The sequence below is a fragment of the Vicugna pacos genome, chromosome X (assembly GCF_048564905.1).
Source record: "Vicugna pacos chromosome X, VicPac4, whole genome shotgun sequence".
Lineage (NCBI taxonomy): Eukaryota > Metazoa > Chordata > Mammalia > Artiodactyla > Camelidae > Vicugna > Vicugna pacos.
The window spans coordinates 39,861,505-39,872,801 of NC_133023.1; the positions used below are offsets into that span (position 1 = coordinate 39,861,505).

At 40.0% G+C, this 11,297-nt stretch overlaps 1 pseudogene; it reads left to right on the forward strand.

Annotated features, from left to right (window-relative positions):
* The first annotated feature begins 9,650 nt into the window (after nucleotides 1-9,650).
* LOC102526326 (probable protein BRICK1 pseudogene) lies at nucleotides 9,651-9,971 on the forward strand (annotated as a pseudogene).
* Nucleotides 9,972-11,297: the final 1,326 nt, after the last annotated feature.

Here is an 11,297-nt window from a genome sequence, read left to right on the forward strand (position 1 = left end):
GTGTCTTTTTAAAGTAGGGTTCTTTCTGGATATATACCCAGAAGCAGGATTTCTAGGTCATATGGAAAGTCTATTCCTAGACTTTTGAGGACTCTCCATACTGTTTTCCACAGTGGCTACGCCAAACTGCATTCCCAACAGCAGTGTAGGAGGGTTCCCATTTCTCCACAGCTTCTCCAGTATTTGTCATTTGTGGACTTTTGAATGATGGCCATTCTGGCTGTAGTTTTGATTTTCATTTCTCTGATAATTAGTGATATTGAGCATTTTTTCATGTGCCTATTGATCTTTTTTATTTCTTCATTGGAGAATTGATTGTTTAGGTCTTCTGCCCATTTTTGGATTGGGTTGTTTGTTTTTTCTTATTAAGTTGTATGAGCTGCTTGTATATTCTGATATCAAGCATTTGTCAGCTTCATCTTTTGGAAAAATTTTCTCCAATTCCGTAGGTTGTCATTTTGTTTTGCTTATGGTTTCCTTTGCTAAGCAGAAGCTTGTAAGTTTAATTAGGTCCCATTTGTTTATTCTAGTTTTTATTTCTATTGCTTGGGTAGACTGCCCTGGGAGAACATTTTTGAGATGTCTGTGAGGTAATGTTTTGCCTAGGTTTTCTTCTAGGAAGTTTACTGTATCTTGTCTTATGTTTAAGTCTTTGATCCATTTTGAGTTTATTTTTGTGTGTACTGTAAGGGGGTTTTCTACTTTCATTGATTTACATGCTGCTGTCCAGTTTTCCCAACACCATTTGCTGGAGACTATCTTTATTCCATAGTATACTCTTGCCTCCTTTGTCGAAGATTAGTTGACCAAAAGTTTGTGGGTTCATTTCTGGGCTCTCCATTCTGTTCCATTGGTCCATATCACTGTTTCTGTACCAATAGCATGTTGTCTTGATGACTGTAGCTCTATAGTATTGTCTGAAGTCTGGGAGAGTTATTCCTCCAGCCTCTTTCTTTTTCTTTAGTAATGCTTTTGCAATTCTAGGTCTTTTGTGGTTCCATATAAATTTTATTATGATTTGTTCTAGTTCTGTGATATACGTCCAGGGTAATTTGATAGGTATTGCATTAAATCTGTAGATTGCCTTGGGCAATATGACCATTTTAACAATATTGATTCTTCCAATCCAAGAGCATGGGGTATCCTTCCATTTTTTAAAGTCTTCTTTAATTTCCTTCATCAGCGTTTTATAGTTCTCCATGTATAAGTCTTTTACCTCCTTGGTTAGATTTATTCCCAGGTATTTTATTGCTTTGGGTGCTATTTTAAAGGGGATTGTTTCTTTACTTTCTTTTCCTGTTGATTCATCATCAGTGCAAAGAAATGCAACTGATTTTTAGATGTTAATCTTGTAACCTGCTGCCTTGTTGAATTCTTTGATTATCTCTATTATTTTTTTTGTGGGCTTTTTAATGTTTTTTATATATAGTATTACGTCATCTGCATATTGTGACACTTTTACCTCTTCTTTTCCAATTTGGATCCCTTTTATTTCTCTCTCTTGCCTGATTGCTGTCGCTAGGACTTCCAAGTCTATGTTAAATAGGAGTGGTGATAGTGGGCAGCCTTGTCTTGTCCCAGATTTTAGTGGAAAGCTTTTGAGTTTTTCACCGTTGAGAACTATGCTGGCTGTAGGTTTGTCATATATAGCTTTATTTCATTGAGATGTGTTCCCTCTATACCCACTTTGGTGAGAGTTTTTATCATAAATGGGTGTTGAATTTTATCAAATGCCTTTTCTGCATCTATTGAGACAATCCTGTGGTTTTTGTCCTTTCTCTTGTTGATGTGGTGTATGACATTGATTTGCATATGTTGAACCACCCTTGTGTCCCTGGGATGAACCCCACTTGATCACAATGTATAATCCTTTTTATGTGCTGTTGGATTCTATTTGCTAATATTTTGGTAATGATTTTTGCATCTATGTTCATCAGTGATATTGGTATGTAATTCCCTTTTTTGGTAGTGTCTTTGCCTGGTTTTGGTATCAGGGTGATGGTGGCTTCATAGAATGAATTTGGGAATACTCCCTCCTTTTCAATCTTCTAGAAGAGTTTGAGAAGGACTGGTATGAGTTCTTCTTTGTATGACTGGTAGAATTCCCTGGTAAAGCCGTCCATTTTTGGACTTTTGTTTGTAGGGCAGTTTTTTTATTGCAAATTTGATTTCATTTCTAGTGATTGGTTTGTTCAAGTGGTCAGTTTCTTCTTGATTCACTCTTGATGGACTGTATGTTTCCAGAAACTTTTCCTTCTCCTCTAGGTTATCCATTTTGTTTCCATATAGTTTTTCGTAATATTCTCATATGATATTCTGTATTTCTATGTTATTTGCTTATTTGTGCTCTCTTTTTTTACTTCTTTGTGAGTTTGGCCAGAGGTTTGTCAATTTTACTTACTTTTTCAAAAAACCAGCTTATTGGGTTTTTTTTTTCCTCTTTTTGTAATCTCTATTTTATTTATTTGCTCCCTGATCTTTACTATTTCCTTCCTTCTGCTGACTTTTGGGTTTTTTTCCTCTCCTTTTTCTAATTCTTTTAGCTGGTGGGTTAGATTGTTTATTTGCGATTGTTCTTCTTATTTGAGGAAGGCCTGTAATGCTATAAACTTCCCTATTAGCACTACCTTTGCTGTGTCCCATTAATTCTGTGTAGTTGTGTTTTCATTTTCATTTGTCTCAAGGTATTTCTCACTTTCAAATTTGATTTCCTCATTGACCCACTGGTTTCTTCATAGCTTGTTCTTTAATCTCCATGCTTTCTTTTTTTTCTCCTTTGTTTCTCTGTAGTTGAGTTCTAGTTTCATTGCATTGTGGTCAGTAAAGATGCTTGAGATAATTTCTATTTTCTTTAAATTATTGAGGCTTCTTTTCCGCCTGAGTACATGATCGATGCTAGAGAATATTCCATGTGCACTTGAAAAGAATGTATCTTATTTCGGGGGAGTGTAATGCTTTGAAAATATTCACCAAATCTAATTTTTCTATTGTATCATTTAACTTCTCTGATGCCTTATTTATTTTCTGTCTGAAAGATCTCTCTAGTGATGTTAACGTGGTGTTAAATTTTCTGACACTGATTGTATTCCTATCATTTTCCCATTTTAGTTCTGTTAGTATTTGTTTATTTACTTAGGTACTCCTATATTGGGTGCATGTATATTTACGAATGTAATATCATCATCCTGTATAACTCCTTTAATCATTATAAAATGTCCTTCTTTATCTTTCTTTATGGCCTTTGTTTTAAAGTCTATTTTGTCTGAAATCAGTACTGCTACACCTGCTTTATTGGCTCTTCCATTTTCATGGAATATTCTTTTCAATCCTTTTGCTCTCAATCTATATGCGTCCTTCTCCCTAAAGTGGGTCTCTTGTATGCAGCATATTGATGGTTCTTGCTTTACTATCCAGTCTGCCACTCTATGTCTTTTGACTGGAGCATTTAGTCCATTAACATTTACAGTAATTAATGACAGATGTGTGTTTATTGTCTTTTTGAACTTATTTTTGCAGTTGATTTGATATTTCCTCTTTGTTCCCTTTTTTTGTTGTTGTTTGGTAATTTTCCTTTGTATTATCATGGATTTTATTTAGTTTCTGTGACTCCCTTGTAAGTTTTTGGCTTGTGGTTACCCTTTTTTGTAAGTCTATTAGTCCATTACTATAACTGTTTCTATTAAACAGATAGTAACATGATCTCAAGAACAAAAAATTTAAAAAAGAAAGAAAAAAATACTCTATATTTTCTTGCTTCCCACTCACACTCTTAGTGATTTAGATACTTATTCTATTTCTAATTCATGGTAGTTATCACCTTTCCAGTTATGAGTTTCTCATTTCTGTAGCATCCTGCTTCTTTTCTATTTAGGGTAGACCTTACAATATTTCTTTTAGCATTGGTTTAGTGTTGCTAAACTCTTGTAGTTTTTGCTTGTCGGTGAAATTCTTTATGTCTCCTTCTATCCTAAATGATAGCCTTGCTGGATAGAGTATCCTACACTGCAGCTTTTTTTCATTCAGGACTTTGAATATATCTTGCCACTCCCTTCTGGCCTGCAGTGTTTGTGTAGAGAAATCAGCTGAAAGCCTTACAGGGGTTCCCTTGTAACTCACTCTTATTTTTTCTCTTGCTGCCTTTAGGATTATTTTGTTATCCTTGACTCTGGCCATCTTGATTATCATACATCTTGATTATGATATATCTTGCTATAGGTCTGTTTGGGTTCTTCCTTTTGGGGACCCTCTGAGCTTCCTGTACTTGGATATCTGATTCCTTCTTTAATTTTGGGAAGTTTTTCAGTCATGATTTCTTCCAATACCTTCTCAATCCCCTTTGCTCTCTTTTCCCCATCTGGAACCCCTATTACGTGTAGATTGGCGTGCTTTATATTATCCCTTAGGCCCCTTATATTGTTTTCATTGGTTTTTATTTTTCTCTCAGCTGTTCTGATTGGGTGCTTTCTGTTAACCTGTCTTCTAGGTCACTTATTCATTCCTCTGCCTTATGTAGCCTGCTTTGTACAGCCTTTAGATCAGCTCTCATCTCAGCAAATGAATTTACGAGTTCTACTTCGTTCTTCTTTATAGCTTCAATTTCATTTTGACATATGTTATATCTCTAAACCCTATCTCTTATAGTTCCTTCAGTAATTTGATCACTCCTTTTTTGAAATCTTGATCTAGTAGGCCATCAATGTCTATTTCATTGATAGTTCTTTCAGGGGATTTCTCTTGCTCTTCTAATTGGGAGTGGTTCCTCTGCTTCTTCATCTTGCTCATCTCTCTCTGGCACTGTGTATTGTGGAGTATCACTTATCTATTGTGGTCCTCAAGGACTTTATTTATCTATCTAAAGCATATTCAGGAATAAAACTTTTTTAAAAAGAGAGAATTTTAAAAGAAGTGAGAAAGAAAGGTTTGAAAACAGTGTATAATCAATAATAGAAGAGCTAGTTGAATCAGACTAGCACTCAAGTTGACACGTCTTAAAAAAGGGGGGGATGTGTTCTCATGGAGACTGTGCGCTCTTAATGATTTTATCGCGAGGTCTTTCTGTCTTTGCCCTGTTTCTGAAACTCAGCTTCCTGCTTCCAGAGGCCTTCCGTTGGCGCCTCTCATCTGTGCTGCTCCCACTGCCTGTCGGCAAGCAGATCACACCCTCTCCCAACACTGCAGTCAGGTGGTGTGCTCTTACATGGTGGGCAGGCAGGTCACTCCCCCTCCTAATGATGTGATCAGATGCTGTGTTGAGGCGAGGTAGGAGGGCAAATCGCGCCCCCTTCCACCACTGCAATCAAGTTCTGCACTCCTACCAGGAAGGCGGGTGGCCACCAGGCCTCTCTTGGCACGCAGTCACTCCCTTGTTCTGGGCAGCTGCCTGTTCCACCTCGGGTCCACCCTCTATACACGGGCTTGGAGAAGATAGAGGAAAGGCCCTGTCCCTGCTCGAAGCCAAAACTCAGCTCCTTGTTTGTCTTGGCAGAACAAGTTCTCTGAGGTACAAGGGCAGAAAGAACCTATATGCCTCGGGCTTTAAACAAGTCTCATTCTCGCCTTTGAGGCTGCTAAACTCTTAAATACAGATTCAGGTTTTGACCACGCTCCTGCCTGGGTGATAAGCCCCAGCAGATATGGGGGCAGTGGCTGAGTACTGCCTCTCTTCTCCTGAAAACCTAATGTGAGTTTTCAGAGATAACGGTATGGCCCCTCTTCCCCCCAGCATACATCAGCCATTTTTTTTCATATTTTATGGAGGGCTCAGTATATTTTGCCCTGAGTACACACTCCAGGGTGCACAGCACCTTGCATTCCACTGGGATTGCCTCTGTGCAGCCCACCCTAGTCCGCTTCCCAGCTCAGGCAGCCTGTCCCGTCCCCCACCTGCCACATTGACTATAGGGCTGGGAGCTGCAAAGATCCTTTGTGCCTGTTTAACTTAGTTCTAACAATCAAGGGGTACTCCTTACAGATCTGAGCCCCAAGGGTTTCCCTTCCATCCCGCTGACCTCTCTGTTGGAGAGGGGTGAGACCCAATGAACAAGCGCTATACCTCCTCTGCCGCTCCCTCCTCAAGGGACCAATCCTGTACTTTTTTGCTTTTTCTTCTTTCCTTTTCTCCTACCAGATTCCTGGCATCTTTGTCTTTTCAAGAGGGCAATGTTCTGTCGGAGTGCAGCAGGTGCTCTGATTGGCTGGGTGGTTCCGTGGATGTGACTTTTGGTGCATTTGTGGGAGAGGGTGAGCTATGAGCGTCCTTCTACTCCACCATCTTGCCCTCCTCTCTCAACATTTTTTAAATACGGAAAGTAAAGAAATGTCAACCCCAAATTCTTTATCTAGCAAAATATTTTTCAGGAAAGCACATGTTTAAAAAAAATTTGCAGATGAAGAAAAAGAAGAATATGTGGTTAGCAGACCTGAAAGAATTGCAATCAGAATTCTTCAGCCAGAAGGGAAATGATACCAGAAGGAAACTTGGAACATTATGAAGGAAGCAAGCGCTGCAATGAAATTGGTAAGTATGTGGCCACATATAATAGACTAGCCTTCTCTTTTTGAAGTAATTAAAAATATATTTGAGGGGAGGGTAAACTCAAGTGATGGACTGCATGCTTAGCAAGCATGAGATCCTGGGTTTAATCCACAGTACCTCCTCCAAAAAACACAGAAATAAGTAAACCTAATTACTTTCCCCTCAAAAAACAAACAAACAAACAAAACCAACACACACACACACACACACACACACACAAACACACAAACTAACTAAATAAATAAATAAAATATATTTGAGGATTGAAAGGAAAAATTTAAACATTGTCTGATGGGATTCCAATATATATCGTTGAAATATATAAGACAGCTATAACATAAAGAGTGGGAGAATAAAGGGACCTATATGGTGGTACGATTTCTACTTCATGCGGAATGGTGAGATGTCGATTCTCAGTAGTCTACGAAGAGTTAAGTATATATATTTCAATTCCTAGATGAATCACTTTAAAAAATATACAGAGATGAAGTTAAAAACAATAGATATGTATTCTGGTCAAGATGATGGAGTGGCAGGAGCATGAGCGTGCCTCTCCTCGCAACTACAAAGAAAGTGCAAATGACTATTAGACAACTATTGGAAAAAAAAAGATTAGAACCTAGAAAATAAGATCGCCTTCAACTGGAAACATAAAGAGAACCACAGCAGGATGGTAGGAGGGGCATGCTCTTGATATAATTGGGCCCCATATCCGCCAGCTTGGCAACCCACAAGCTGAGGGATAATTAAGTCACAGAGGCACTCCCACAGGAGTGAGAGTTCTAAGCACCCTGTCAGGCTCCACAGCCCAGGGTTGTGGCATTGGGAGAAGGAGACCCTAGGACAACCTGTTTTGAAGACCAGTGGGGCATACATCCAGGAGCCCCTGGGACTGGGGTAAACAGAGACATCACTCTCTTGGGAAGTGAACACAGAATCTGGCGTGTGCTAGGTCCAAAGGCAGAGGCACTGATTTCATAAGAACATGGGCCAGGCCTGCCGGCTGGTTTGGAAAAGTCTCCTGGGGACATAGGAATGGCTGCGGCTCACCCAGGAGACATAAAAGCTGGTGACGGACATTCTGGGAGTGTTCATCTACATGAGCTGTCCTGGAGGCTGACATCGTGATTGCATCATCAGCACCAAGACCTAGCCCCACCCAACAGCCTGTAGGGAAGCCTCAGGCCAAACAACATACACGGTGGGAACACAGCTCCACCCATCAGCCCACTTCTTAAACCATAAAATTTTCTAGACAGGGTCCTAAGCACCAAAGGTCTAGGACCAAGCTTCCCACAACAGTGGGCAGGCTCCTCCTGCCAGGAATCCTGCATAAGTCTGTGCTCTAGGCTCATCCACCAGGGGCAGATACCAGAAATAAGAAAACAACAATCCCAAAGCCTGTGGAAGGAAGCCACAAACACAGGCCAAACTCTACACTCAGACTGGCAGGACACTGGCCCGTGGGTTCCAAGAGAAGAGTGTACTGGTGGGACGTATAGGACATCTCCAACACAGGGCCACTTCTCCAACATCGAGAAATGTAACTAACTCACCTAAAAATACAAATAGAAAGGCAGACAACATGAGGCGGCAGAGGAATATCTCCCAGGCCAAGGCACAAGATAAAATCCCAGAAGAAGAAATAAGTGATGAGGAGACAAACAATTTATCTGAGAAACAGTTTAAAGTAACGATGGCAAAGATGTTTAGAAAACTCAAGAGGAGTATAGATGCACAGAGTGAAGTTTTTAGCAGAGTTGGAAAATATAACGAATACCCAAACAGAGTTGAAGAACAAAATCACTGAAATGAACAATACACTCCAAGGAACCAAGAAAAGACTAAATGAAGCAGAAGAAAGGATCAGTCAGCTAGAAGACAGATTAGTGGAAATCACTACTGTAGAACAGAAAACAGAACAAAGAATGAAAAGAAATGAGGATAGTATAAGAGGACTCTGGGACAACATGAAGCACTGTAATATTCACATTATAGGGGTCTCAGAAAGATAAGAGAGTGAGAAAACAACTGAAAAAATTTTGGAGAGATAATAACAGAAAACTTCACCAACTTGTGAAAGGAAAGAGTCACCCAAGTCCAGGAAGCACAGAGAGTATCACACAGAATCAACCCAAAGAGGAACACACATACTCATCAAATTGACAACAATTAGGGATAAGGAGAAATAATAAAATTAGCAAGAGAAAAGCAACGAATAACATGGAAGGGAACTCCCATAAGGTTATCAGCTGATTTTTCGGCAGAAACTCTACAAGCCAGAAGGGAGAGGCATGATATATTTAAAGTGATGCAAGGGGGAAAGTTACAACCATGAACACATTGTCCAGCAAGGCTCTCATTCAGACTGGATGGAGAAATCAAAAGCTTCACAGATAAACGAAAGCTAAAACATTTCAGCACCACCAAACCAGCTTTACAACAAATGTTAAAAGACCTTCTCTATTCATCAAACCATAAGGAAAGACAACAAACAGAAGAAAGAGGAGAAAAAGAAAACTACAAAAGATTGCTTTGGCTGTCTGGGGTCTTTTGTGGTTCCTTATAAACTTAGGAATGGTTTGTTCTAGTTCTACGAGGAATGCCGCGAGTATTTTGATGGGGGTTGCGATGGATCTGCGGATTGCCTTCGGTAGTGTGGGCATTTTCATAGTGGGGATTCTTCCAATCCAAGAGCACAAGAAACCTTTCCATTTCTTTGTGTCATTTCAGTTTTTGGAGTATAGGTAAGTTTTTTTCTAGGTATTTTCTAGTTTTTGGTGTAATGGAAATGTCAAAGCCAGTTATAAAATTCTGCTTTTTGAATTGAAAAAATAAGTGAATGAAGGGCTGCAAATGGAAAAATAGCCTTCTTTTTAATGTTTCAGTCGTATTCCATTACATATATACATAGATATGCTGCATCTTCATTATCTATTCAAATATTCATGTGCACTTAGGATTCCACCATATCTTGGCAATTATAAAAAGCGCTGCTGTTAATAGTAGGGTGTATGTATCTTTTTGAATTAATTCTTTTGTGGTTGGCTTTATTCCTTTGATAACTATGTATGTTTAAAAAGCTATAGCTCTGCCTCTTCCTTAGGCAGCAGCCATGGCGGGACAAGGGGACCCGGTGCAGCAGGAGATCCACCAGGACTGGGTGAACCGGGAGTACATTGAGGTCATCACCAGCAGCAGCATCAAGAAACTCGCAGACTCTCTCAACTCGTTTGATATGCCTTGCTGTTCAAGACTAGCAACACGAAACGAGACATTGACAGCTTTTGAATGGAGAATAGAGTACGTTGAAGCCTGGGTGACAAAAGGTGAGACCCTCATGTAGAATCGTGCCACACTGCTGCTGGGAAGTTGCTTCTACAGAACACAGGCCCACGTGGGAAAGGCCCCAGCAGCCTTCAGCTCCTTCCTCTCTCCTTACAAGACAACGGGCTGCTTCCTGATTTCCTTATTTTCAAAACAGTGCGCTTTGGGCTCTGCCATGTACACCCAGGAGCGTGAGGTGGCACGTTGGGAGAGGACCAGGGGAACTCTCGGCAACAATGTTAGGCGTTTTTACCTTTTTGGAAACATTTTGCAGAACTACTTGTCAACTATTTGAGGCGCTAAGAGCCAAAAGCTGTCACGGTCCTCCCCACATCTCTCTCTCCTTCTCTCAGCCTTTCCTTGCAGCTTCCATCGCCTCTGCATTGACTCTACAGTCTTTGTCTCCTCCCCACCTTTGGCTGGGGGTGGAAAGCAGTCCTGGCTGAGACGTTCACACCCCGGCAAGGTGGCTGCCAGAGAATGTTGGTGCTAACACACCAGTTTCTTGTCCTTTAGGGGAGGTCAAGTCCAGGCCTCCACTTGGCTTGCAAAGGGACGTTTTCAGAGTTTTCTTTCTGTCATTTGGGGTGTCTTCGCCTCTCTTATTTCCCCAGTAAACTCTGAAACTTAATTAAAAAAAAAAGCTAAAGTTCTCAGCGTTCTTGGAAACAATGAAGAGTACATATATGGAAATTCAAAAATATACGTGCAGTAAAAACAAATGATCTATCAAGCCATGAAAGACACGGAAGAAACTGCAAAGACATATTACTAAATGAAAGAAGCCAGTCTGAAAAAGCTACAACCTGTACCTTTCCAACACAATGACATTCTGGAAAAGGCACAGCTACAGAAACAATGAAAAGATCGTGGTTTCCAGGGGCTTAGGGAGAGGGAGGCAGAGAGGAATGAATAGATGGAGCAGAAGGGATTTTAGGGCAACGAAATTTCTCTGTATGATACTAAAGAGGTGGCTACACGTCATTCTGCATTTGTCAAAACCCATAGAATGTACAACATCAAGAGTGAACCCTGATATACACTATGGAATTTGGTTGATCATAATGTGCCCATGATGGTTCAATTATATGAAATATGTCACACTGATGAGGGATGTTGATGGTAGGGGAGTACATATGTGTGACTGGGGAGGGCTATGTGCAAACTCCCTGTATTTTCTGCTCAAGTCTGCTGTGAACCTGAAACTACTCTGAAAGAATAAAGTCTATTAAATAGAAATTTTAAAAAAGAGCTCTATCTTAGCTGAATAAAATCACTTGAATTTTTTAAGAAAGAAATTAAATTTAAAATTTTAGGAAAACATCAAATTACAACTAAAGTCATCTTATACACCATCAGTTCTGTACTCAAACACTTCAGGAGCTTGTACGCTCCTGAACAAGGAAAAGAGCAAGGCTCTGCATTTAGAACTGGG